A 27137-nucleotide genomic window follows, 5' to 3' on the forward strand; every position below is an offset into this window, starting at 1 on the left:
GCACTATCGCTTGAGGTAGCGGAGAGCATCAAGCGGATAAACGCTGTCTAATTTTCAGCTAATTCCCCTTCAGTGCTGGTCGGACACGGACCATACACCATCCCCGAGTGGATTTTTTTTGTCTGTGGGTGACCCGAACTGTTGGACGAATTGAAAAATATTATAATTTGGCATCATATCTAAGCAGAAACTAAAGTATTGAGAGTGGTATCCGAGGTTAGCCAGTTGGCTAACTGGGAAGGTTGCCTAGCTAGCTACTGCTGAGAAAATAAGAAGCGGAGGGAGACCCCAGCGGCAAAAAGGGCCATCGACGTGAGCTGTATCCTGAAGAGGAGCGCTCCGTTTTTCTGGACACATCAAGAGGAGCCGGAGTCCATTTTGCTGTGTTCTACTCTGATAATTTCGGAGGTAAGAAGTACAAGGAAACGGGTGGTGCCGGCGTAGAAATCGTTACAATACAGCGGTGGGCCAGACAGTCAGTGGCGGAATGGTTATCTAACTTTAGCGAGATAGCTAGCAATTCCTTGCTAGCCAGCTGCAAGAGTGTTTCAAATTAAGCTATTTGTAAACATCAGCTTTGCATATACATTGAGAACGAATTAAATGTGATAAACTGTGTTTTCAGACGCAACGAAACGGATACATTTGTTGTAAATAACATGACCACCTTGACCTAGCTAATGGGGCTAGCTAGCTAATGTAGTCCATATCGGCTAACGTTAGTAGCTAGCTACCAACCATCTGCTGGACTTTAACTAGCACTAGCTAGCTATCTAACTGGCTGACAAGAAAACACTTTCGTTGTACTAAAAACAAGTCTTACGTTGTGTATGTGGCTTGTTTTGTTTCAAGCGTATGCTAATGTTATGTTAGTGTTGTCTTATAATTTCAGTGATTCGCTGGAGCGTGAGTTAGCTATCCAACTAGATTGCACCGCACGCTAAATCAAGCTAGCTAGCCAGTCTCCTTTTGTTATGCTAATGCTAGTCATCCAATTTCTGATAGCATAACATCCTGACTTAGTCGCTACAACACAGCATGCAAGCACAACTACGTTTAGTTTGTAAGAGCTGACTTTCGAGTTCGATACCTTCGCAAGCTAACGTTTATCGGATTGTACTTTATCAAATGTTATTTTGCTTAGTGTTTTTTCGTAAGGCTGGTGAAGCAAGATAAACGTTTTGGAGTACATCTTACTAGTCGCGAGGAACGGCGACAGTGTGAGCCGAGCACATGCTCCTGGCTATGGCATCAGTCAGAGAATGTATAAATTCGAGATTATCAAGCGAGGATAAAAAATGCAACTCTTTTTTGTAAATGTACAATTTCATATAAACCATGCATAAAAAATAAACACGTGCTAACTATACATCTAGCTAATACTGCAATATCTGCACACCTAGGCAAAACGTCCAAGCACAGTGAGTTCTCATATTGGCTAGTTATGTATTTAAATGGACAGAAATAATATTGTTGTCACTTTAAGATGTTCTGTTTACGTAACCTGTATGGGTAGCGTTGCAAACGTATCAAAATAGCCTAGATATCACACCGGAATAGTTAAAAAAAAAAACTAGCCAAAGTGTGCACGGTCCCATTAAAATTATGGGGAGTAAGAGATGGGTTAGGTTTGATGTGCGGTTTTGAGGTAACTACTGTTACCATCCCAGTATCACTAACTGTCATACTTGACTGAGTTGCCACAGTGAATCAAGTAAAGTAAACAGTGCATTTCAAAACTTGGTGTCTACTCTTATGAAAGGTATAGGGTGTCATGTAGGCAATACCTGCATGTTCTTCTTATGTAATCACTATAGTCAAATGAATTATTGTTCTTCCTGTATGTGACATTTTCCTTATGAAATGTACCTGATGACTCTAACAACTGTAAGGATATGTGATGCAGCACTTAGGAATGTTAAACAAGACACCAGTTGAATAGTCTTTTCGACTGGGTTTCTCCCCTAACAAATCTGAGCCCCGTGAATAGCTACCTATAGATCCTCAAAATAAAGCTGTATGCCTATAACAATGCATTGTCCTGTAGGCAGGTACATACTGCTAGTCTCTACAGCCAGTTTCTTTCTTCTCAAGACTTCCTGCTGAGGGTTCTCATGCAATCTTGACAGTTCAGTGTTGTCCCTTTTTGTGTTGTTCCATGCACAAGACAAAATAAAGTTAAATTAAAAGTAGGAAAGTAAGAAAGGAAACTCTTTTCTTTTCCTGCTCAAATCATTCCTTTTAACACTCCCTCTGTGCTCTCCTCTTGCTCTCTTTCTCCCTCAGTCCCTCTGTCTTCATAAGGCTTAGAGCCTCTCTGCTCTCTCCCTGCACAGTGAGTCCTCAATAACTCCTCGGAGCTCAGGCCCTCCACAGACTAACAGCATGGAAGAAGAGAGAGAAGGCCCTTAAGGACTCCAAGAGATATATAAAACAATGCAGTACTCTCCTCTCTAATGAAAGCCAGGAAGTGGGACAACCGAAGGGTTTTTTCTCTCAGAATAACAGCTTTTTTCACACTGTTGTGGTGGTGATGGAGAATGTTGGTAAGAGATGAGTAATGGAACACATTCATGTTCATTAATCCAAATTGTTTATGTGGACTGGCTGGATGTTTCTTTGAGGGCCTCTGAAACTCTAAGCCTACGGGCCTGGTTATTAAATTGTCCACTCATTTAATACCCTTTGGTGTCGAGTGGTGATTTATCCAAGAGGGTTTGCATCATGCTCTTACAGCCATGCAAATAACAGATAACAAAATCATTGCTGCTGCTCTCACAGCATAAAAACATGTACACACACGATTCTCTCAGTACAGTTTGTGCTTGGAATTACCAAGGTGATACTGCCTGTCGCTACTCAATAACAGATTAACCGACATCTTATACACACTAGTCATGTAATATATAGCCTAACTCTTACTCACTTCAATGCCTGTGTGATTGCTGTGCGAGGTTAACCTCGTCAAGTAGCTTTTCTTTAGTCTATACCATCAATATTAGGTCATGAATATAGGCTATATAAGTCTCCTTTTTAAGGGAGTTGTAATAGAGCAGGGGTCTCCAACCTTTTTTAGCATGAGAGCTACACAAAAAAATATATTTTTAAATATGCACATTCTTCTCTCCCCTTCCTCGTGTCCTTAGTGTCAATATACACTACAGTTCAAAAGTTTGGGGTCATTTAGAAATGTCCCTGTTTTTGAAAGATAAGCATATTTTTTGTCCATTTAAAATAACATCAAATTGATCAGAAATACAGTGTAGACATTGTTAATGTTTTAAATGACTATTGTAGCTGGAAACGGCTGATTTTTAATGGAATAAGTGCATAGGCGTACAGAGGCCCATTATCAGCAACCATCACTCCTGTGTTCCAATGGCAGGTTGTGTTAACTAATCCAAGTTTGTCATTTTCAAAATGAAATAGTACCCGCAAAACACCAGTCTCAACGTCAACAGTGAAGAGGTGACTCCGGGATGTTGGCCTTCTAGGCAAAGTTGCAAAGAAAAAGCCATATCTCAGACTGACCAATAAAAATTAAAGATGGGCAAAAGAGCACAGACACTGGACAGAGGAACTCTGCCTAAAAGGACAGCATCCCGGAGTCACCTCTTCACTGTTGACGTTGAGACTGGTGTTTGCGGGTACTATTTAATGAAGCTGCCAGTTGAGGACTTGTGAGGTGTCTGTTTCTCAAACTAGACTAATGTACTTGTCCTCTTGCTCAGTTGTGCACCGGGGCTTCCCACTCCTCTTTCTATTCTGGTTAGAGCCAGTTTGCGCTGTTCTGTGAAGGGAGTAGTAAGTACAGTGTTGTACGGGATCTTCAGTGTCTTGGGAAATTCTCGCATGGAATAGGCTTAATTTCTCAGAACAAGAATAGACTGACAAGTTTCAGAAGAAAGTTCTTTGTTTCTGGCCATTTTGAGCCTGTAATCGAACCCACCAATGCTGATGCTCCTGATACTCAACTAGTCTAAAGAAGGACAGTTTTATTGCTTCTTTAATCAGGACAGCAGTTTTCAGCTGTGCTAACATAATTGCAAAAGGGTTTTCTAATGATCAATTAGCTTTTTGAAAATTATAAACTTGGATTAGCTAACACCACGTGCCGTTGGAACACAAGAGTGATGGTTGCTGATAATGGGCCTATGTAGATATTCCATAAAAAATCAGCCGTTTCCAGCTACGATAGTCATTTACAACATTAACAATGTCTGCACTGTATTTCTGATCAATTTTATGTTATTTTAAGGCTTTTTCTTTTCTTTCAAAAACAAGAACATTTCTAAGTGGCCCCAAACCTTTGAACGGTAGTGTACCTGCTACTATAATGGTTAATAAACAACTCCTAAAATTTTTTTTTTTCATGTACAAAGAAGGTGCCTTGCTGATTAAGTTTGTCTCTCAATGAATCTGTAAATGTTGGTTGGAAGTGGAACCTTCTTGGGTAGAGCAATTTTTTTAATATTTTAATTTTTTTCCCCCAAATTATATTTTCTCAGTTGTTTGGATGGAAAACTAACACATTTTGATTTGAGTGCAATTCCCCTTTAATTACACATCTAATGTGTGAGGAATGTACTGTCTAATGTGCTGGTTTTGTACTGCCGCTGTTCATTTCATGATAAAGTTAGCAAATAATAGATACAAATTAGTGATGCACCAATATTACATTTTTGGCCAATATCCGATATTTTCCTTGCCAAAAGAACGATACTGATAACCGGGGTAGGCCGTCATTGTAAATAAGAATTTGTTCTTAACTTACTTGCCTAGTTAAATAAAGGTTAAACACACCACACTGATCAAAGTTATTTTGTTGGAATTTACGCATGTCCCCATTACTAGTAAAACATAATCAAAACCTAAATCTTTCACTTACTTGCTGTGCTGTTTCGTTGTTCATTTGTTCAGTCGTTTCATTCTCAACCCGGATTTCTATGGAACGCCGTTTGGGTCTTTGCGTGTCAAAGATACTATTTAACACTATTTGACGTGTCAATTAAGCTTGTTGACCAATCAAGACCTGAATATGACTACGTGTCACATAATTAATTTTTTACGTAGTTATTGCACATAGTGTAATCAATCACTCGTATTTCATGTCACAACGATTCATAGATACGTCAATACATGCTATGATTTGCTTACCTACAGTGCTGGTCATAAAAATAAAATAAAAATAAGCTGGCAAGCTCATGGATGTAAACAATGTTCTTCCCCAAAAACATAGCAAACGACAATCTGTTTCAGTAGCTATAGTTAGCTAGCTAACTACAGTTGAAGTTGGAAGTTTACATACACTTAGTTTGGAGTCATTAAAACTCGTTTTTCAACGACTCCACAAATGTCTTGTTTACAAACTATTGTTTTGGCAAGTCGGTTAGGACATCTACATTGCATGACACAAGTAATTTCTCCAACAATTGTTTACAAACAGATTATTTCACTTATAATTCTCTGTATCACAATTCCAGTGGGTATGAAGTTTACATACACTAAGTTGACTGTGCCTTTATTAAACAGCTTGGAAATTCCAGAAAATTATGTCATGGCTTTAGAAGCTTCTGATAGGCTAATTGACATTATTTGAGTCAATTGGAGGTGTACCTGTGGATGTATTTCAAGGCCTACCTTCAAACTCAGTGCCTCTTTGCTTGACATCATGGGGAAATGAAAAGAAATCAGCCAAGACCTCCCCAAAAAATTGTAGACCTCCACAAGTCTGGTTCATCCTTGGGAGAAATTTCCAAACGCCTGAAGGTACCACGTTCATCTGTACAAGCAACAGTACGCGAGTAGAAACACCATGGGACCACGCAGCTGTCATACCGCTCAGGAAGGAGACTCGTTCTGTCTCATAGAGATGAACGTACTTTGGTGCAAAAAGTGCAAATCAATCCCAGAACAACAGCAAAGGACATTGTGAAGATGCTGGAGGAAACGGGTACAGAACTATCTCTATCCACAGTAAAACGAGTCCTATATCGACATAACCTGAAAGGCCGCTCGGCAAGGAAGAAGCCAGTGCTCCAAAACAGCCATAAAAAAGCCAGACAATGGTTTGCAACTGCACATGGGGACAAAGATTGTACTTTTTGGAGAAATGTCCTCTGGTCTGATGAAACAAAAATATAACTGTTTTGCCATAATGACCATTGTTATGATTGGAGGAAAAAGGGGAGGCTTGCAAGCCGAAGAACACCATCCCAACCGTGAAGCATGGGGGTGGCAGGATCATGTTGTGGGGGTGCTTTGCTGCAGGAGGGACTGGTGCACTTCACAAAATAGATGGCACCATGAGGGAGGAAAATTATGTGGATGTATTGAAGCAACATCTCAAGACATCAGTCAGGAAGTTACAGCTTGGTCGCAAATGGGTCTTCCAAATGGACAATGACCCCAAGCATACTTCCAAAGTTGTGGCAAAATGGCTTAATGACAACAAAGTCAAGGTATTGGAGTGGCCATCACAAAGCCCTGACCTCAATCCAATAGAAAATTTGTGGGCAGAACTGAAAAAGCTTGTGCGAGCAAGGAGGCCTACAAACCTGACTCAGTTACACCAGCTCTGTAAGGAGGAATGGGCCAAAATTCACCCAGCTTATTGTGGAAAGCTTGTGGAAGGCTACCTGAAACGTTTGACCCAAGTTAAACAATATAAAGGCAATGCTACCAAATACTAATTGAGTGTATGTAAACTTCTGACCCACTGGGAATGTGATGAAAGAAATAAAAGCTGAAATCAATCATTCTCTCTACTATTATTCTGACATTTCACATTCTTAAAATAGTGGTGATCCTAACTGACCTAAGACAGGGAATTTTTACTAGGATTAAATGTCAGGAATTGTGAATAACTGAGTTTAATGTATTTGGCTAAGGTGAATGTAAACTTCGACTTCAACTGTATATAGCTAGGTGTCATCTAAAATAACCTTAATTTATAATGCTGTTCTTATTTGATTAATGGTGGTTGGATCCATCTATTTGAAGCTAGCCACAATAAGGATTAGCCACAACAATGGACTTTGTGGTTAGCCTTCAAACTAAAAGTATGGCATAACTCTATGACTTTTCACTGTCAACTATACTTTTATTTTGAAGGCAAACTGCAAATTCCACTTGTGCCTAATTCTTATTGTGGCTAGCTTCACAGCAGTTGAAGCTAGCTGGCTGCTTATAACATTAGCTTTGGGCAACAGGGTTAAGTAGCTGGATAGCTATTTATTTTCATGATCTGAAGTTCAATTTCAATAGGTGAACAACAAGTGGCTACCTAGCTAATACTTACTCACAAGGATTCCTAAATCATTGCTAAGAAAAATGAAAATGACTGCAGTTTCTACTGGTCATTGTTTTCAAGCTGGTTTATTGGTGCTAGCTAGATACCAAGCTAAAGCTAGCTACCCCAGAAGTTGCCGTCGAACAAATTATGCTTTATTACCAACACGGTATTGTAAGCACATCGTTCGTTCGTGGCCGGTGTTTGCTTGTTTGCAGACTTTTGTACAGCTTTGACAGTGCTACTATCTTTTTTGACACGTAAGACCCAAACGCGGCTCCATAGTATGTATGTCATGAAGCTAATAGCAGTGACGCTATTAGTGTAACTCCGATAGGGCAGCATCTTAAAAATAGCACACTTAGTAGTGTGTACTGGTGCTCGACCAGTCTGCGAAGGCCAACATCACCCACGATAGAGAATGGTTGATTTTCAGGGGAAATGAATTCCATTATCTTGACTTTAATGGGTTTCTCCTTTGAGTTGTCTCGCTGAAATTTCCTTGCTCTTTCAAATGACTGCTCGACTTGTTGACTGCTCGAGCCACATAGCAGACATTGTGGGCTACGTTAGGAATACTGTGTTGCACGTGTAGTGCAATATTTTTTGTGATGTCATTACGTCATGTACCTACGTTATCTAGGTATGCACTTCAGCTATGACATCGGTTTTGCACACCGGCGTTAAACTAGACATCGGGCAACATCGATGTTGGCATTTTTAGCTAATACCGTCCGATTCCGATATGTTCACCAATACATTGTGCATCCCTAATAGAAATGATATACTTACTCATGATTTGCTTCTGCCAGGTAAGCTTACTTTTCAGTTAACATTTAATTGAAGATTTGGTTAAAGTATTTCTGTCAACCCACAAGACGGTTATCACAAACTGGCTAAACATGGCGTGATAGACAAACGCGCACCAGACAGACGGACAATATTGCTGGAAATGAATTGGCAAAAATGTATTAGGTTTGACTATCCAGGGGTGGGATAATGTTGCGATGATTAGATAATAGCTGGGAGCTTGCGGTGTCTGATACCTGTGAGATTTGTTTGACAGTTTTGCAGTGGAACATGTCCTGATTTTATTTTACTTTCAGAATTATTTGTGATCTATTCATAGGTGTGCTGTGAGCTACGGTAGCTTGAGATTGACCTGACCCCTGTAACAGTGTTTGCTTTGGAGCCCACAGCAAAGAGCCTACTTGTGTTCCTGAGCTCAACCCTCCGTCGCTGTCTCTGCAGCTCTCTGCAGGGATTGAAAAGTTGTTTTGACGGCTGAGGACCAGGCAGCAGAACAGTGGTGGTGGTTTGACGGTTCATATAATCCTTTATGATACGAGTCTGGCTCCTACAGGTTAAAATATGATATACAATCTAAGTTTGAGGTAGGGGCAGTGTTTGCAGAGTGACGTATTGGGCAGATTCAGGTGGAAAGAATGTGCCTTGCTGTTTAAGTTTGTCTCTCAATGAAGCTGTAACTGTTGGGTGGAAGTGGAACCTCCTTGGGCAAAGCTATAGGGCTGTTCTTCTGGTAATGCTAGAGGGGGGCTTCAGTGAGGGAGAGGCCATTGTCACAAGACGTGTCACATTTAATTTAGGCCTGTGTGTTAGCCACACAATGAGAACCTGAAGAATGTCAAAGGACTTTGGTTCAGGTCAAGGGTGGAGTTGATGGGTGTATGTATTAATGTATTTTGCCAAAATGATTTAGGAACTTGACATGGCTTTCGAGAACTATATTCCTACTGGATTATGAGCTGTAATAGCTATTTTCAGTTTCCTACCTCTCACACTGAGGGATTTTCTCCACTCACAGCTTTCCAGAATAAGGTCAGTGAAACATTTGATAGAGAGCATTCATGAATCATGGATCTTCATAGACATTCATGGGCCTATCTTTTTATTTTATCTTTGTAAATGGAGGATGTAGCTAGTGTTTCTCTTGCTTGTGTGGACAACCGGTTGGTTTCAGTAGGTTACAGATCCAGCCTTGGACTGCAGTCTTGTTTTTGCATTATAGAATGCTTCCTACATCTAATGGGTTTGTCTCGTGCTGACTGACCTTCTGGGACTAAGGGCTAGAGAACATTTGCTGGAAGCAGGGCCTATAGAATGTTGCCTTGCTCTAATGGTTTTGTCTTACTGTGAGGTATGGCTTATCCACATTCAGTCACCCACGGCTGTTTCAGACGGTAGGATACTGACCCCTGGGCTCTGCTAAAAGCATTCTCATCCACGGCACAGTGTCATTCCCTGGCTTTGAAGTAGATGTTGCCACAACACCGGGGAGATGAAAGGGGGCTTGGCAAAGGGTGTAGCCGTGTATCTCTGCTCTCTTGATGTGCAGGTGTCGTTTTATGTATGCGTGACTGAGACCATGGGGCCTTGCCTAGTGGAAAGGACGTTCGTCTGACTACTTCACTCCAATTTCCGAGTGAAGGCAGACTTTCTGAAAGCCGACTTTCTGATAAACGTATGTCAGAGTGGTCTCGCTAATCAAGAACACCAGCTGGCTCTTATGACTGCTCCAACCCGAGCATTGAACTGACAGAGGCGACCCTGGCGTGTCCTTCATACTGTAGACCGGTCTCCTGTGTGTCTTGGAAAAGTCGCCTCCAACAAACGGAATAGGCTACCTCCTCTTTTAACCTTAGCCAGGTGACCCTGCCTGCCATGATGACATTACAGGATCAAGGTGGAATGTTATTTTCTTCCCTCCACCTCTTCTCGTCTCATTTTTAAAACGTGGCGTCATGAAAGTTGGAGCATCATCCGTTCCACAGTAGGGCCCAGGCGACCTTTTTTCTCTGTCCCATTGTGAATGGCTTCATGCAGCTCCCTATCTGCGGTGGTGAGCGAGAAGGACCATGTAAATAATTCAGAGCCCTGCCATGCATGCCTCTCTGGGGCTGGGATCACTGAGGAGTCTCCTAGCAAGGCAGCCTGCGCTTTGATGTGGGCTTCTGGTGTGAATACCAGCCTATGTATGGGACACAGTGAGTCAAGGGACTGGGGGAGGAGGGGGCGATTCTGATAGATACATCTCAGGATGATTACAACTGATAGAACACTACATTTATTTATTAAAGGAATTCTCTATTAAGAGTTTTCTGGATTCTTTCTGACCACTGTGATGAACCCCATTTGATAAGGAGATGGCATACTTGTAGATATAGTATGATTTTTACAGTTAAAATGGCTTGTGCACTATCTTTCCCCATGGCTTTCTAGAGGAGTTATTCATTTCAGGGCAAATATAATTTCATAAGATGACTCCACCCAAGAGAGCCATGCATGCCAAAAAATTTGGAAACTAAAATAAAAACGCAACATGCAACAATTTCAATGATTTTACTGAGTTACAGTTCATGTAAGGGAATCAGTCAATTGAAATATTTTATGGATTTCACATGACTTGTTATGGGCGCAGCCATGGGTGGGCCTGGGAAGGGAATAGGCCCACCCACTTGGGAACCAAGCGCTCCTATTGGCGAGCCAGGCCCAGCCAATCAGAATGAGTTCCACACAAAAGGGCTTTATTACAGACATGTATATATATACTCCTCAGTTTCAGCTGCTCAGGTGGCTGGTCTCAGGTAAAGAAGCCGGATGTGGAGGGACTGGCTTGGTTAAAACAATTCACTAAAATGACGTAGGAGGTGGCTTATGGTAGAGAAATTAACATTAAATTCTCTGGCAACAGCGCTGGTGGACATTCCTGCAGTCAGCATGCTAATTGCACGCTCCCTCAATTTGAGACATCTGTGGCATTGTGTTTTGTGATAACTTCACATTTTAGAAAAGCCTTTTTATTGTACGCAGCACAAGGTGTGGAATGATCATGCTGTTTAATCAGCTTCTTGATATGCCACACCTGTCAGGTGGAAGGATTATCTGGGCAAAGGAGAAATGCTCACGAACAGGGATGTAAACAAATTTGTGCACAGAATTTGAGAGAGATAAGCTTTTTGTGCATATGGAATATTTCTGGGTTCTTTTATTTCAGCGCATGAAACGTGACCAACACTTTACATGTTGTGTTTTATATTTTTGTTCATTATAAATGGAGCCTCCTGCCAGAACTTTAAACAAAGCAATAAAAACAACTAAAATTCTAGGAGTTATTAGTCCATCGTTTCACTGGAAATATTTATTTGATTCCTTAAAGATTTTCTTTTCCGCCCATTGCAGAGGCATCTGGAATTGGCCCACTAACATCAAAGTGAATCCAAATAATTTATTCATTGTTCTTCGTTGACACATTCAGCTTCTATTTCTAGTGAAAGAAAGCAATACTTGGGCTGTAGAAAATTCTACTTAGCCAAAATGTGGGTCCATATTTGAAGAGGGCCGTGGTAGCTAGCTAGACATCGACGCTTGAGATGTGTTGAATGGAAAAACCCTCCGCCTTCCACCAACCCCGTTATAAAGAAAGAAATCTCTCTTTTCCTATTCCCACATTTCGCTGTCTGAGCGTTGTTTTGCCTCTCTCAAAGTTATCTAAAAGGATTACCTCCACAAGAGCGTTGGCAGTCTAATTCAATGGACCTCTGAAATGGGGTGAAAGGGAAACCACGGCATTGTCTTGCCTCTCGCCGGCCGGTGCTGAGGTTTTTCTTTTTGTCCTCTGCGCTTCTCATTGGCATTGAACATTTTCACAGTCCGCAGTCTGTCTCAAAACAGCTGCACTGTCCCCATCCCCATAGAAATAGAATTACAGGAACCGCCTGACCGCGTCAATGTGATTGGATAGAACACATGGGTACACTTGATTCCTGTTCTAATACTTATTTCTATGCCATGCTCATTCTTTGACTGCAACACTCATGGGTAGAACACACAATGTCTGTTCTAGGTACTCTATTTCTATGCATGGATGTCCCTTCCTGGGATCTTTCAGACAGGAAGCTGGCCCTCTCATCATTGGGAACAGACCTCGCCCAGACCAGGCTCATCCTGGTGTAGTGCTTTCTATGCCCCCTTGCTCTTCCTTTCCTGTCAGTGGGTCTCTGGGATGTCTCTCTGTTCCTGAGTGCACTTCCCTCCCTCCCAGCACTCTTGAGCTTGGAGCACCGCTGATTGTTTAAGCGAAGCAGGCAGCCCCTTCATGTCGCTCATGGTGCTATCAGTGTCTGTGACTGTCTTGGTGGTGCACAATTACTCTCCCCCCTTCCTCACCCTTCTCACCCCAGCCCCTGTCCTTAAAAGCAATCCCCACCACCCCTCTTTCTGAGGCTGAGGAGGGAGCAGGACGATACCCCCATGAAAGGAGGACCCCCCAGCAGAGGGCCTGTTCACATAGAAACGCCTGTCTTTGTGAATGGAGAGGCCTCCCTGACAAGCTCAACCCTGGTCAGAGACAGCAGGCCTCCCACCCTCCTCTACTGCAGGAAGCCTGGGGCCCACAGCGAGCTCCACAACGTGGTCTGCTCTGATGATTAACTCCTGAACTCCAGAACTTGAAGGCTTTTTGTTTGGGTCTTTGCTCTTATGAAATACTGTTGGGGGTGTTCGAACGGTATTGTTATTTTGTACTGTTGAAGCTCAGTTGCACAAATTTCCACAAACTAAAGGACAAAGCCAAATCTTACATAATGTGATAGAGGGCTTGAGAAAAACGCTCGCTCTTACTACACAGGTCTAGACTAGCTCTCATATTGATGTGATGTAACATCGAAACAACGACATTACAGATCTTGAAACATACCATGAAAAATTTACACGGAGAGGAATGCCGACGCCGTTTCAAGTTCTCAGAATTGTCACAGAGATCCTGTAATAAGTGTCTGTTGCGTTCCAAAGGGTGTATAGTGCAGTGGCCCTTTTGTCAAAAGTAGTGCACTATATCGGGAATAGGATGCCATTTGGAACACTTGTTAAAAAATAAATAAATAAAAAAAGTTATTTTTTCATGCTTGCTCTCCCCCACATTCACCTCCCTGCGCACCATGAATGATTTACTGCTTATCTAAATTCTAAGCTGAGACCGGAGAGGCCTTGGTCGGATCTCACCTGATGAGAATGTTTCGCAGTGTGAGGCACAGCAGGCCTCTTCTCACAGTCATTGACTGTGGATACTCACACTCACTCTCTCTTCTATAGTCTCAAGGAGGGGTAACTTAATTATGCCCTTGTGAAGGCGAGCCGGCCGACGAGCCTGCTGGGTGATATAACACACAGTAACACGGCGGGGTCAGTGACATTGCGTAGTTAATACGCTACTGCAATGCTGCAGGCGTCTTGTGCTGCAATGTAGCGTTATGTGGCTACCCCCTGCTGCAATGTTATTGAGGACCTGCGAACGGGTCGACCAACAGGCTGCTGGCCGATATCTGTTCTAGCCCGTGTGTGTGTTGCAGGCTATGCTGGTAGAGATGGGCAGCTCAGTCAAAGTGCCTTAAGGTCTATTAGGGAGGATAATCCTCTAGGGAGAGTCCAGTCCAGCAGTGGATAGAGTGGAGAAGAGATGACGACAAAGTCAGTATAAACATCACTATGTACCCCTGTCTCTCTCTCAATAATGTATTACTCTATTCCCCCCCCAACACCCTGCTCGCGCCTTCCCTCAGTGCAGCCAGACTTTCTCTAACGCATGGCAACCATCTGCTTTCCAGATTACTCTCCTTTCCACTACAAGGAAAGCCAGCCTGCAGAACGACAAGGCAAGCCAACGCCATCAAGTTTTTCCGACCGATACAGCAAACACAGTTGTGTGTCATCCGGTTTTGCAATGGCATGTTGCAGTGGTGGGAGAACGCCACTTCATGCGGTGAACTCCTTATCTTAGGGAAGCGCTCAGTTCTTCAAAGAGGGGAGGTTAATGCGAACCTCTGTCCAGCATAGCTAGAATGCAATGTTTTGGTAAGAAGTGTACAATTGTTTCAATTGTCAAAAATAACTTGTAATAACCTCTTATGTATTTATAGCTGTCTTGTAATATATTTTTGTTGATGAAATATTTGTCTTCACGGCACCATTTGCAAACAGACACTGGTCTTAATGAGGCTCCCACTAATAAAAATGATCAGGTTAATGAGATGGATGATTACATGTAGTGTTTGACACTCTCCTAGGGTTATATATATAGATGTGAGAATTTCCTTGATGTTTTCCTTGTAGTTCTACCCACTGTCACCCCTGCATTGTATCCCCCCCAATCGTATTTCCTCTGGCTGGCAGTCTGTGGCCTCAGCACTTCAAAGAGGGAGGCTCTGCAGCGCTCAAGAATAACATGCTATACCACTGAACCCCCCCCCCCCCGGCAGGTCTGAGGTATGTCTTCGTCATCTAGTGGGAAAGACTGACTCGTACCTGTTCTTTCCCCCTTTTGCTAACTCTGCTCTCCCCGTCTTTAGTAACGGTTTCCCTCCCCCCTTTAGGCAACATTAGTGTTCCATTGTTTCCAGCTGCCTACAGCCCAGGTAATAAGGCGTGTGTGTCCCCAGCCATTTGTCTACAGTGACGGTTCCCCTCGGCTGGCTGGCAGTCACCTCATGCAGCATTTTAACTCTGTTAGAGAGGAACCAGGGGATGAGAAGCCAGTTAGTCTCATTGGAAGGAGTAGTGCTGTGTCTTTCTGTTTCCCCACAATGGGGGTTGCTATGCTGGCTGTGTCTGTCTTATCTCGGCGCTGCTCGTGAACCTGTTCTGTGAAGATTACCTCATGCCATTGTCTATATAGCCACCCCTTTGCACTGACAGACACAGGCTGAACACTTGTCCAACACAGCGCTCCAACACGTTTGTCTTCTACAGCCACCGAATGGTCCGTTTCACCTTTATTGGACAACAAAACAAAGTGATTATTAGGCCTGTATGCTTTCTTTTGTGGCGTTTTGATTTGGCACACGCAGATGGTTTAGGTGTCAATCTGAGCCTGTTGTAAGTAGCCCATGTTTTGGTTATTTGGTTTCCTTTTAATTCATTTGCATCAGAAGGATGGACAAACAAAGCTCCAACAGATGACGCAAGTTGCCATATCACTGTTGCCATGGTAGCAGGTTCTTCTCGCCTCTCAATTTCCCCCATAATTTCCTCTGGGGTATAGCACCTTGTGTCACGGCTGCATTCTTTTCAACACACTTTGTATTCCACAGGCACCTCTGTAAACAAATTATTATCTGTGTAGACTAGCATGGCTTTGCCCAACTAACTACATCAAGTATTGGTCCCAAATGGCACCATATTCCCTATATTGGGCATATGGGGCTCTAGTTAATAGTAGTTCACTATAAAGGGAATAGGGTGCCATTTTGGGACGCGAGCCATCCAGCTCTTAAGAAGCCAGCTACTCTTTAGAGAAGAGAGCCTACTACACTGTCTACGTCCCTAATTGCACGATGGACTATTTTTGATCAGAGCCCCTTGGGAATAGGGAAGGTGCCATTTGGGATGCACACAAAATGAATAATGTGGTTGTTTGGGCTAGAGACTTCCTCACTATTCTGGCTAGTGTGTGTGAGAGAATTTAGCTACTTCCCATTGACTATATTGCTATGTAGCCTAAATGGTTTATGACTTTTTCATAAGCACAACTAAACCATACACGTACAGTTGTTGGATACCAGTGTACACACACCTACCTGTATTGTTTATGAATGTAAGGCCTACCAATGAATCCTTTGTTGGGTCCACCTCCCGTTTTGAATAAATCAACTTCCTCCTGTTAATTTTGTTTTACAGCCACCTTTGTCAATGCTTCCCGTTCTTTACTTCAGTTTCTTCTCATTTTACTCATTTAGTGTTCTACACCAGATGAAAATACCATATTTGGGGTTATTGAAAATATATAAAACAGCGTTTTTATATAAGGTTGTGGCGGTATGCAGGTTTTTATACCGTCATTCCATTACCGGATTAGTACACAAGGGGTCGCCAAAAAGCCCATTGGGCATCTATTACTTGAATGCTAACGAAATTAGCACAGGTAATAGTGAATTTCCATGGCGGCTGCTAGCTAAATATGCTAACGAGTGCAAACAAAAATAAACTAATTCCAAAGACGGGCAATCCAGCTCATAAAGTTAATACATCTACTAAACAAAAATTTTACCGCAACGATTTTAACAGTTTTGCTGAGATACAGTTCATATAAGGAAATCAGTCAATTGAAATAAATTAATTAGGTCCTAATCTATGGATTTTCACATGACTGGGGAGCCAGGCCCAGCCAATCAGAAGGACTTTTTCCACATAAAAGGGCTTTTATTACAGACAAAAATACTTCTGTTTCATCGGCTGGTCTCAGACCATGCCGCTGGTGAAGAAGCCAGATGTGTAACCATGCCAAGCCACGTGGTCTGCGGTTGAGGCCGGTTGGAAGTACTGACAAATTATCTAAAATGGATGCGGCTTATGGTAGAGGAATGAACATTCAACTCTCTGGCAACAGCTCTGGTGGACATTCCTGCAGTCAGCATGCCAATTGCACACTTCTTAAACACGACAGAAAGATTAACACAATTTCAGCCACTTACTTTAACTGGCTAGTTAACACAGAATTCTCCGTTTTTCACTCGGGTGGGGGGAAAACGAATAAGAAATGTCTCTGCGTTTTGTAAAAGTGTTTCTTATTCTAATTTCTGCTCTGAAGCACAACTTGTCTGATACCGTGTCACTTTTCCACTCGGATGAGAATTCACAACCGGGCATTCTATCAGTAGACAACGCTCTGACTGATGTGTAGGTTTATTTGTTATTTAACTAGCCAAGTCAGCTACCAACTTTTCTCCGGTACTTTTCTTGGTGTTGCCAGCCTACTGTTCTCCGCTAAAATGAAAGATAAAACATTAGGAAATGTAGCTGGCTACATTCTTTCTATGATAAACATTAGAAATATGATGGCCATACATTGTTTTACAAAAATACTTTGGTTTTTCATTGTAAGCTAATTTAGGTGTGTGTGTCAGCCAAATAACGTTTCGCTTCTGTTGTCATCTGATGAAAACAAAGCTGTTTTCTGCTGAATGTGTTTTTTCTTTGAAGGAAAACCATAGTTGCATATCCCTGAGGACTCAAAAAAACACTGACTTTCAATATAGAACACGACCCTGTCACAGCTGGACTCACCTGCTCTCGCTTTCTCGTGTTGTGCTATTTACAAACAAACCGGTGACTGGCTAAACTGTTCTGGGGAACTATGGCAAGCTTCATAATGTAAAATTATTGTGACTGGTAAAATGAACGCGATCTGCTTTATCTCCTAACATATTGCACATGTTGACTGCAAGTATTTACTTAAAGTAGCTTTAACATTTATTGAAAAACCATCCCGTGGCTATTTCCAGATACCCCGGTATACGGTATACTTCCCACGCCTTGTTTTTGGTACACTGATTTCCGATACTTAATTGCTTTTTTGGTCTCAAACTGAAATCAGGCAAACATTATCATTTTTGCAACCCGGAAGTGATTTCTGTCTATTGTACTTTTTTTTAAATTAGATTGTTTTTTTTTTTTTTTTTGGTCCAGGTAGAAGATAATGCACCTTTTTCTTTTTAGTAGGTGCTGTATATTAACTAGTTTACATTGGTTCTCACTGGAACAATAATTTCTTACTTTGCAGTTCATGGTCCCTGCGTATAAAAACTATTCAGACTGCAGGAAAACCCTGAAAGCAAATTTGTAATTTCTATGAGGAACAGATTGCCTGTAGCCTATTGTACACGGTGGAGGAACAGATTGCCTGTAGCCTATTGTAAGTGGCACTTCACATTTTTATATGGAAAATAGCTGTGAGGATTTTTGTACAATATTCACAACATTGACACAATTACTATCTTTTATAGAATAAAAATCTAATTTCTGAAATTGTGGAAAATGTTATTTGAGTAAACATGTATTAGAAAGCAGCAGATGAAATAAAGTTAATTATTTCCTCCCTCGTCCCTGTTTTAGCTTCCTAACTAACTGGCTATGTTTAGGATATTTACTAGCCCATACCAGCTATTGTTGATAGCTGTGGAAGGTCTCAGGGATGAAATGTGCCTTACAGATTGACGAGTAGACACACAATTCGCCCGCCTCGTTCTCACACAGGTTTTCCATTCACCGTGTGACGCTCACCGCAGGGTGTTGTGGGAATGTTTCTTTTTTTTGTAGAGAACCTCAAACTCAACAATATAATAACATTTTTATTTTTACTGCTCGAATTACATCGGTAACCAGTTTATAATCGCAATAAGGCACCTCTGGGGATTGTGGTATATGGCCAATATAACAAGGCTAATGGCTGAATCCAGGCACTCTGCATTGCGTGCTTAACAGTCCTGAGCCTTTGTATATTGGCCATATACCACACCCCATCTGGTCTTACTGCTTATTTTTTATGTGTTATTGGCATTGAGAAATAGGTGCTACATTGCCTTTTTTAAGTAGTGTTACACCTCACCTCTTATACTAATTTAAAAGCAGGCCTACGTCTAGAGCTCTATCTCTGTTGATTGTTGTCTTGTGAATTGACATTGAAGCACACTCGCTAGTCTCTGACTTCATATCGAGATGCCAGGCCACCCACTGTTCAGGATCTCCCTTAGATCACAGCATCACAGAGCCTCAGCCTCCAGTTTGTTGCGTGGCCACTTATCTGCTCTCTCCTTTCATCTCTGTGGGTTAGTAGACATCAGCGTAGAGCAGCACTACTAATCAGGTCATTTCTGACGAGCTGTAGAGCAGATCAACACCCATCTCATTTTGGTTTCTTCTCTCCACTGTTTGACATTCTGCCAAAAGAATGTGGTGTATGATCTGAAACCCAATTTGAGGGATGTGTGTGTTTGTCTGTCAGCCTCCTGAAGTAGTGTCATTTGTCAATTGAGATTATTTTCATCCAAGAAATACACATTCACTTCTGCATATCATTTGACAGGTAGTAAGAAGGGATTTTTGTTCACAGATCCTGAAAAGGCAACCTGTGCTCTGTGGCTGTAGTCGGAGCACTGTGGCATGTCTAACATCAGGCGTCGGATGAGTGATCAGATGATTAGCAATATTAGCATAATCCTATTATTGATGTGGAGTTGAGCGCTTTCTCGTTATCGACGTTGCTAATTGCAGCAGTGCTAGATAATCTCCCCCCTTTGTTTCCCTGGGTGGGCTGTGCCACACATTCATTAGGTCCCAAACGGAACAGCCCACTTCTGTATTGGGGGTCCATACAGGGTCCAGGTCCCCAACAATATCACGCTATAAGGCAACTGGCTATAAGCTTCTCCCGTTTCTCTCATTTTGACTGACTCGGCAAATAGTCCTCAAAAGCATAGGAGCAAAGACCAAGTTTCAGAGTGGAATATGGACAGTGTAAAGAGTGCATAATTGTTAACTTCTTTTTTTTTTTACACAGACATAAGTCTCATTTTTTATATTTGAAGATTAAACGAACCAATAGGATTATTGGCTTAGACATACTGGCAGCTTTGTCGGACCCCGACTGGTATGACTTTTGCTTTCAACCCTTCATTGTTCCCAACCAAGAGGATCGATAGCCATTGACATGCTATAATCAGGACAGGAAAATATGTATTTTGAGGGCTATGTTACTATGCCGTGTGTGTGTGCAAACACCCCACTCAAGTCACTTAAGTGTTTCTCTGCACCACTCTACCCCAGACCAGCTGATTAAGGGGTATTATGCAGTCCTAGACTAGTCCCATAGAACTGAGACCAAGGGGGCTGACTGCAGACAAAGTCCTCACCCCTTAATGCTCTCATTTGAGGGGGAAAGTATGTTCAGAAGAGCCCATGCCTGGCTGCTGCCCGGCATGTCGTAACTCATTGACTTGTCACTGTAGAGACAGCTGTCCTTTTATGTAGGGGGTTATAGATGGGCTCTTGTGCTTCACAGGGGCTACAACCTAAATGGCATTTGCACCCTATTCCCTACACCCTATTCCCCATTTGGGAAGCACGCGTGGAGACCACAGAGTTCTGGGTAGGCTTGGACAATACACCGTAAACCAGGGGATTTTGAAGTACTGACAACCCTAGTTCCGGGGCTAATTAGTGTGTGTGTGTGTGTGTGTGTATACCAGGTGGGACTGGTGTGTGTGTGTATATACACACACACACACACACACACACACACACACACACACACACACACACACACACAGTCCCTCCTGGTACCTCTGGGGCAGAAGTCTCTCAGTGAGCTGAAGGAAGGCAGCCCGCATGGCTTTGCCTGGGAAAAGTCCTACGCTGCACAGCATACTACAATGTGTTTTGGTAAAATAGTTTTTTTTGCACAATAGTTTGTCTGTCAGTGACGGCAGATGTCTGGGCTCCTCTGTAGTACAGTGTGGAACACACTGGGTGTATTGGGTCTTCCAAACATATGGGCACTTTTTATTTCTTTATTGCCATGCTTTGATAAGCATAATGTGCACTCTGATATTAGCCTAATCCAATTTGCCTCAATTATCACTTCTATGCAGTCATTGGTTGCGAAATGCTAATCTCTGATAGTTGAAAGTCATACCGTTCCACTTGGAGAGGGATGGTAAGTAGGGAATGTGACTCGAGCCCTACGGTTAGATGTTTTCCACTATAGCCTGTTCTGCTGCTGTACCATTATCTACCGTTTTGGAACAGGGTCCAGTATTCTCTGGAAGACCCTCAGGAAGAATATCTTCTGCTTCCGCAAAAACTAATGGGGATCCCGAAAAAAGCAATAAGGAGGGATCTGGTTTTTCATCATCCAAAGGCCCTCGGAAACACTCCAGCTTACGCTCATGATGTCTTTCTAAGTATGGGCTTTATATGCTTGGGCTTATTAGCTCATTCCATCCTATGCTTGTGGCTTGATCAAGCTTCACTCGATTTTGTATTTCTTATTTAACCTTTTTTTATTTAACTAGTCAAGTCGCCTAAGAACAAATTCTTATTTACAATGACGGCCAAACCCGGACCACGCTGAGCCAATTGTGCGCCGTCCTATGGGACTCCCAATCATGGCCAGATGTGATGCAGCCTGGATTCGACCAGGGACTGTAGTGACACCTCTTGCACTGAGATGCAGTGCCTTGGACCGCTGCGCCACTCGGGAAATGAATGAGGTGTTCCATGTATGTTTGACACATTGTTCTACCGCGACTATCTGTGTGTGCATAGTCCTTGCTGTGCAAACAAGGACTGCCCAGCACAGCTATAAGAGAGTCAGCTAGGGCTACATGCTGCCACTGCCAGACGTTCGGCTGTGCGACCCTCTTCTCCAGATTGCGTCTTATCAGGATGTGCTTGCCTCCCCTAGCAGTAGACCAGAGGCAGAGCAGGGAGAGAGGCTATCCCCAAGCCCCATGCTATTAGCCTTCCCAGCTGGACTACTCCTCTGCAGACACAGGGTTCAAATACTATTCGAAATCTTTCAAGAACTTTGAGCATTTGCCTAGGGTGCCAGATAGGTGGCGTTTGCAGTTTTGGGACTATGCTATTCGTCCAGTAAGCCAGGCAAGCTCAACCAAGCACAGAGAAAGTATTTGAAATTATTTTGAATAGTATTTGAACCCAGGTCCTGCTCCTCTCTCTCCTCTGGGCCCAGCAGGTGGCGGTAGGTCTGGGATTCAGCCCCCGTTCTTTCACAAGAGGCACTCGAACGCAGAGGCTTGTATTGGTAAGGAAGTGAAGCGGCTGGGGGTCTGTGTTGGAACATGATGTATGTCAGTGGGAAGCAGTTTTAAATCACCTCCCATCGCTGTTGCTTGATTTAGGTCATTATGTATGTTGGGTTCTCTCTCAGCTATCTGGCATCACATGTCATCAGGCAGGAATCTATACCCTATATTCTTGATGGGAATGACAGAAGAAATCGTCAAACACTGAGTCTTTTATTGACCTATGCACAGCCTAACGGTTAAGAGCATTGAGCCAGTAACTGAAAGGTCGCTGGTTCAAATCCCCGAGCTGACTAGGTGAAAAATCTTGTCTGTGCCCTTGAGCAAGGCACTTAACCCTAATTTGCTCCAGTAAGTCGCTCTGGATGAGAACGTCTGCTAAATGACTCAAATGTAGTCATTCACAGTTCTTGTTGGTGTGTATGATTTAGTGAGACACATCCAGGCTTTATCACGTCCGGCCGTGATTGGGAGTCCCATAGGGTGGTGCACAATTGGCCCAGCGTTGGCCGGGGTAGGCCGTCATAGTAAATAAGAATTTGTTCTTAACTGACTTGCCTAGTTAAATGAAAAACATACGACTTAAATGGCCTAGTGTTTGGCCCTCCTTGAACATAATTTATAATCTCTTTATACCAAAATGAATAGTCTCCTATGGTGAGGACAGGTCACCAGAATTGGGTTGCAAAATGTACTGCTTATTCCCTCCAGATCCCGGGATCCTCAAACCGGGATTTCAAGAAAACCAGGGAATTGATTGAAAGTTCCTGGAATTTTGTACCGCTACACCAGAATGAACAGAGCGAGTAGTGTGTTTAAACAGGAACTGTATGTGTTAGCTTTGTGGTAGGCCTACAGTAATAATAGTCAGTCAGGTTTCCTGTAGTCCTTGGACTCTGTTCCCTTCAAATGACATTTCTGTTGAAATATGATTCTTAGTGTTTTTAAATACAGTTGCATTAGAACAGTCATCCATTTTAATACGCTGTCCCTTGAAATAACTGTTTTGTACTAATCTAGAGATAAGTCAATCTCTGTTTTCGCTTTTTCCTCAAAGGGAGGCATGGTACTGTTTACAGACAAGTTTAACCCAGCCCTTTGTGTGGCTGTAGCCTGTTTTTAACAGCTTGGATAGAAGGCCAAACAGTTTCTGTTTCCTCCCAGATACTCTTAATATCCTTATGCTGGGAGGCAGTTAAGTGTTGCTAAGTGATGCCTGGCAAGGGAAAGGCCAGAGGTTTGGGTGTTTAATTGGGTGAAATAATCATAGAAATATAATTATTAGAATGGGCATCTCCATTCAAGTAAATGATGGCGTAATGGGTGAACTGGCTGCAATTTTGAGTGTACACATAGGAGCAACGCAGGAAGTGGACCCATCAATCTGTGCTGGGATTTGTTGAATCAACTCAACTGACATTACAAAAATACATCCCATTGTGTGAGCCACATCAGTTAGCATAATTTGCTTGAACGTTCTACATTAGCCTGGAAATTATTGAGTAACCGTGGCAATTTTGATTGGTAAACTCGTGGGTACAGAGGTTCCAAGCCTGTTCTATTCTATTTCTATGGAACTTTATCATACCCTGACCCTGTTTACCAGTGGTGGTTGACCTCTAAAACATGCATTGAGCCTACTTAGTCTGATTCGATAGCCTCTGAATATCCTAAGTAGTTTTTGGTGAGTTTGAGTTGGGAAGATGGACAGAGCATGGAGACAGGAGGAGAGGACTTTCCTGCACCTCTTCAGCTTCATCCATCCATTCCCACAGTTCTCCCTTGCTGCCAGGACAGCAAATCCTGACAATGAGGGCCAGTGTGTCTTCCAGTCAGGCTCCTTTTTTTTAAAAGCCCCTCACCTAGCTTAACTTTCCTTCCTCCAGAGCAGGTGAAAGAGCCCCTCTGTTTCCATCAGTGACTGAGTGATTGGCTACTTTCTAGTCTAGTGGGATAAGGCAGACACTTGAACACTCCGCTAGGATGCCCAGTGGACCTGGGAGTTATGGAAGAAGATTTAAGGACGCTTCAGAGAGGGACCACAGGAGGAAAAGTTCCCAGAGATGAAGAGATGTTCACTTTTCACAGTATATTGGATGTGTAACCAGGCCAGCTTAGTACAGCTTGATGTGGCTCTGCTCTGTTCGACTCAGTAGTGTGAAAAGCTCTATGGTGACAGGCTTTTACCTCTACAACCTTCTTTATTTAGACAGCACTGTTACTGTCACCTGTGTAATCCAAAGCCAGGGGAGGCCTTGGGGTGAGCCAGTTTGATCGCTCGCCACGGGCAAAAGTACATTTGTGTGGAAGGTACAGGCCCAGATCATTACAGGGAGGGGATGGTGTGTCCGATGATGGGTTCAATCTTATCTAAGCCTCTAGCAGCTGCCACTCTGTAATTACGAGGCAGCTCCCTCCACTGCACTGTGCCCTGCCACTGAAACAACCAATGCCATGATGTGGTCTGTGGCTTATAAATGCTGCCGGAAGTTTTCTGAGAAGGGGTTGTCGCTGCACTCTACAGCTGGTTCTTAATCGACAAGGAAATGCATGAAACTCACTGTAATGATACCATGTTAGATCACATTGAGATGTACTGCATCTAGGACAGGGTTGTCAAACTCATTCCATGGAGGGCGTAGTGGCTGCATCAGTCCAGCACAATGTAGGAGCCAAAACCCACAGACACTCGGCCCTCCGTGGAATGAGTTTGACACGTGATCTAGGTTCTAGAAGATCGTGGCAAATGCCTCAACATGACTCGTTGTAGGCCTTTATCAACCTAGATGTGTCTTCACACTGCCAACACTCCCAAAAATTCCCTTCCGCAAAATGACTGATTTGCAGCTGCTTGAGAATTTGTTGTGGTAGCACAATTGTTAGTGCTTTGATGATCGTAGAACGTTCCAACAGCAACATGAATTTGATTTAGTGACTCAAGGCATTCCTGACCTACAACATCTGGACCTCATACTCCTCTCCGTATTTCACAGCGTCGATAACAACACGGCATTTTTACTATCCGGTCTGATTCGGCGCTTTTAGAGATTTAACAGATGAATTGGAGCATTATAGTGGCCTACGTCGATTACTAGAGCTCTGAGGGGATTCTTACGGTTAGAACGTCTTAGTGTGGCTTTGGCTAGGCCTGTGTATTAAATTCCTATTTTCACTTCCCCGTGATGCTAAGCCTAGCAGCAGTACATGTAAACGTGACTGTCTTACTACACAGGTTCCCACAGTAGCATGGGTTAGCATCCTCTTGATCCAGTCCTAGTCTACACCGGAATGGATAGGATTGTGGGTTTGCATTGTTCGGTTTCTTTAAGAGAGTGGGAACCGTTTGTGTCCATTGGTCTACCTCCAACTCCTCATCACCTTTTTGAGAAAGAGGGTGTCTGTACTTTTCTGTGTGTGCTTTAAATTCGGCTGACAGTGTTGGATTTCAGCCACTGAGATGATGGTTCCGATTAGGATTCAGTGTTTATGAACTGAAGAAGGGAGTGAGGGAGGTTAAGAGATGGCAGGGAAGAAGGGAATGGTTGGCAGAGTGTTTCTGCCCGGGTCTGTTTATTCATCATGTCTGGCCTAATGAAGATATGCCTTTTTTGAGCTGGGTAGGGTAGCCCCATCTGTCTGCCGGTGAACTCCAGAGAGGGGGAGATGTGTGGAGAGAGGGGTGGCTGGAGTCAGGCCAGGGTGGCTGGAGTCAGGCCAGGGCTCTGCTTCTCCCTAAAGACGCTTTACTGTTGCTCTGTTCTGCTGTGGTCCCCAAAGCAGAGGCGTAGGGCTACTAGAGATCAGTTGTTTAGTTAGGGAGGCTACCTCATATGAAGAGAAGCCTGTCTTAATCATCGTCGTAATCAGTGACGTAGTGGTTAAAGAAATAGGTGGGTAAACTGAGTGCCGGTCGCAGATTTAAAAAAAAGTCACGCTTCCTATACTTTCAATGCGTTTTTCTGCAATAGGTGGGTGAACTGTTTACTTGCGTTTACTTTCAACTACACCACGAGTCGTAATGAATCGTCATTATTATTTATCTTTATCAACATATTTATCAAATGTTTAGCTCTTGCTTCTAACTTTTTCTCCCACTATCACTCGGGCCTCTCCCTATCCTACCCTTATTTCTACATTCCTTTATCCCCCTACACTACCAATCTATCCAGATACTGTCAACCCTGCCACTTAAAAGTTCCCCTGACTAATAATGGGTTTGTTTCAAAACTCCTCCCACTGCCCATCAATAGGCCCATTGTCTATGCTCCTCTTTGTAAGAATTGAAGAGATCAGTCTTTACAGCGAATGTCATATGTCACATGGGTGTTATTTAAGCACACTGTGTCATAGATGCTAGTTTAGTAACTTCATCTGAGAGAGCCCAACGCATCGCAAAGCGGTCTTTCTTTGTGATGCAGTTCTGTTTGTAAATCAACTCTGTGCTAAAGAGCAACTTGATGGCATTACACAATATCTTTGGTTTGAAACGGCCTCTGTGGCATCGATATTAGTCAAACATTTATTCTAGTGTCAAAATTGACTACAATGTAAAAATAGGATCGTTTTGGTAATAAAGTCAGTCTCGTCCAAAACTGAGTTTTGAGTTCGTCACAACTTACTGAGTGTTGGGTTGGATGACGATCATGTCCGCTTGCCCAGGTGCCCACTAACACGAGAGAAGCAGCTGTGCTGATTGCGCTCTATCAACTGCACACGCTCCATCCAATCAGAGCTGCCGGAACCTTCAGACAGTGAGACGGACCTGTCCCATTACACAGCGCCTCAGACTTGTTTACGTAAGACAACACTAAACAATGTTATGTTGAAATACCCCTTGGCCCTAAGCCCTTTATGGAGTGGCCTCTTGCTGATGTTTGATAGTGGTCACATATTGATGTGTGTGCATCTGTGAAAGAGACGTTGGTCACAACATGATTCACTGTCGAAATAAAGACAAGATAAATAATCACTCAGGTCTGCCACTTTTTTGGGGGGTGGCAAAATAAGAATTGAGGCGATCAGAGCGCGCTTGAATCCCAAATGCAACTTGTCAATATTCCAAAACTCATTTTTGTATTTTTTAAAAAACATTTATTTTAGCTTTATTTAACTAGACAAGTCAGTTAAGGACAAATTCTTATTTTCAATGACGGCCTAGGAACAGTGGGTTAACTGCCTTGTTCAGGGGCAGAACGTCAGATTTTTACCATGTCAGCTCGGGGATTCGATCT

The 27137-nt window shown here is 42.9% G+C and overlaps 1 protein-coding gene across 3 annotated transcripts in view; it reads left to right on the forward strand.

The window, feature by feature from the left end:
• Nucleotides 1-27137, forward strand: part of LOC120053041 (F-box/WD repeat-containing protein 7) — a 180309-nt gene continuing 153172 nt past the window's right edge. For all 3 annotated transcript variants that reach the window (XM_039000287.1, XM_039000289.1, XM_039000290.1), the window contains exon 1: nucleotides 1-408. The gene's annotated coding sequence lies outside the window, so the exon portion shown is untranslated. The remainder of the gene's footprint in view (nucleotides 409-27137) is intronic.

The sequence above is a fragment of the Salvelinus namaycush genome, chromosome 8 (assembly GCF_016432855.1).
Source record: "Salvelinus namaycush isolate Seneca chromosome 8, SaNama_1.0, whole genome shotgun sequence".
NCBI classification, from domain to species: Eukaryota; Metazoa; Chordata; class Actinopteri; order Salmoniformes; family Salmonidae; genus Salvelinus; species Salvelinus namaycush.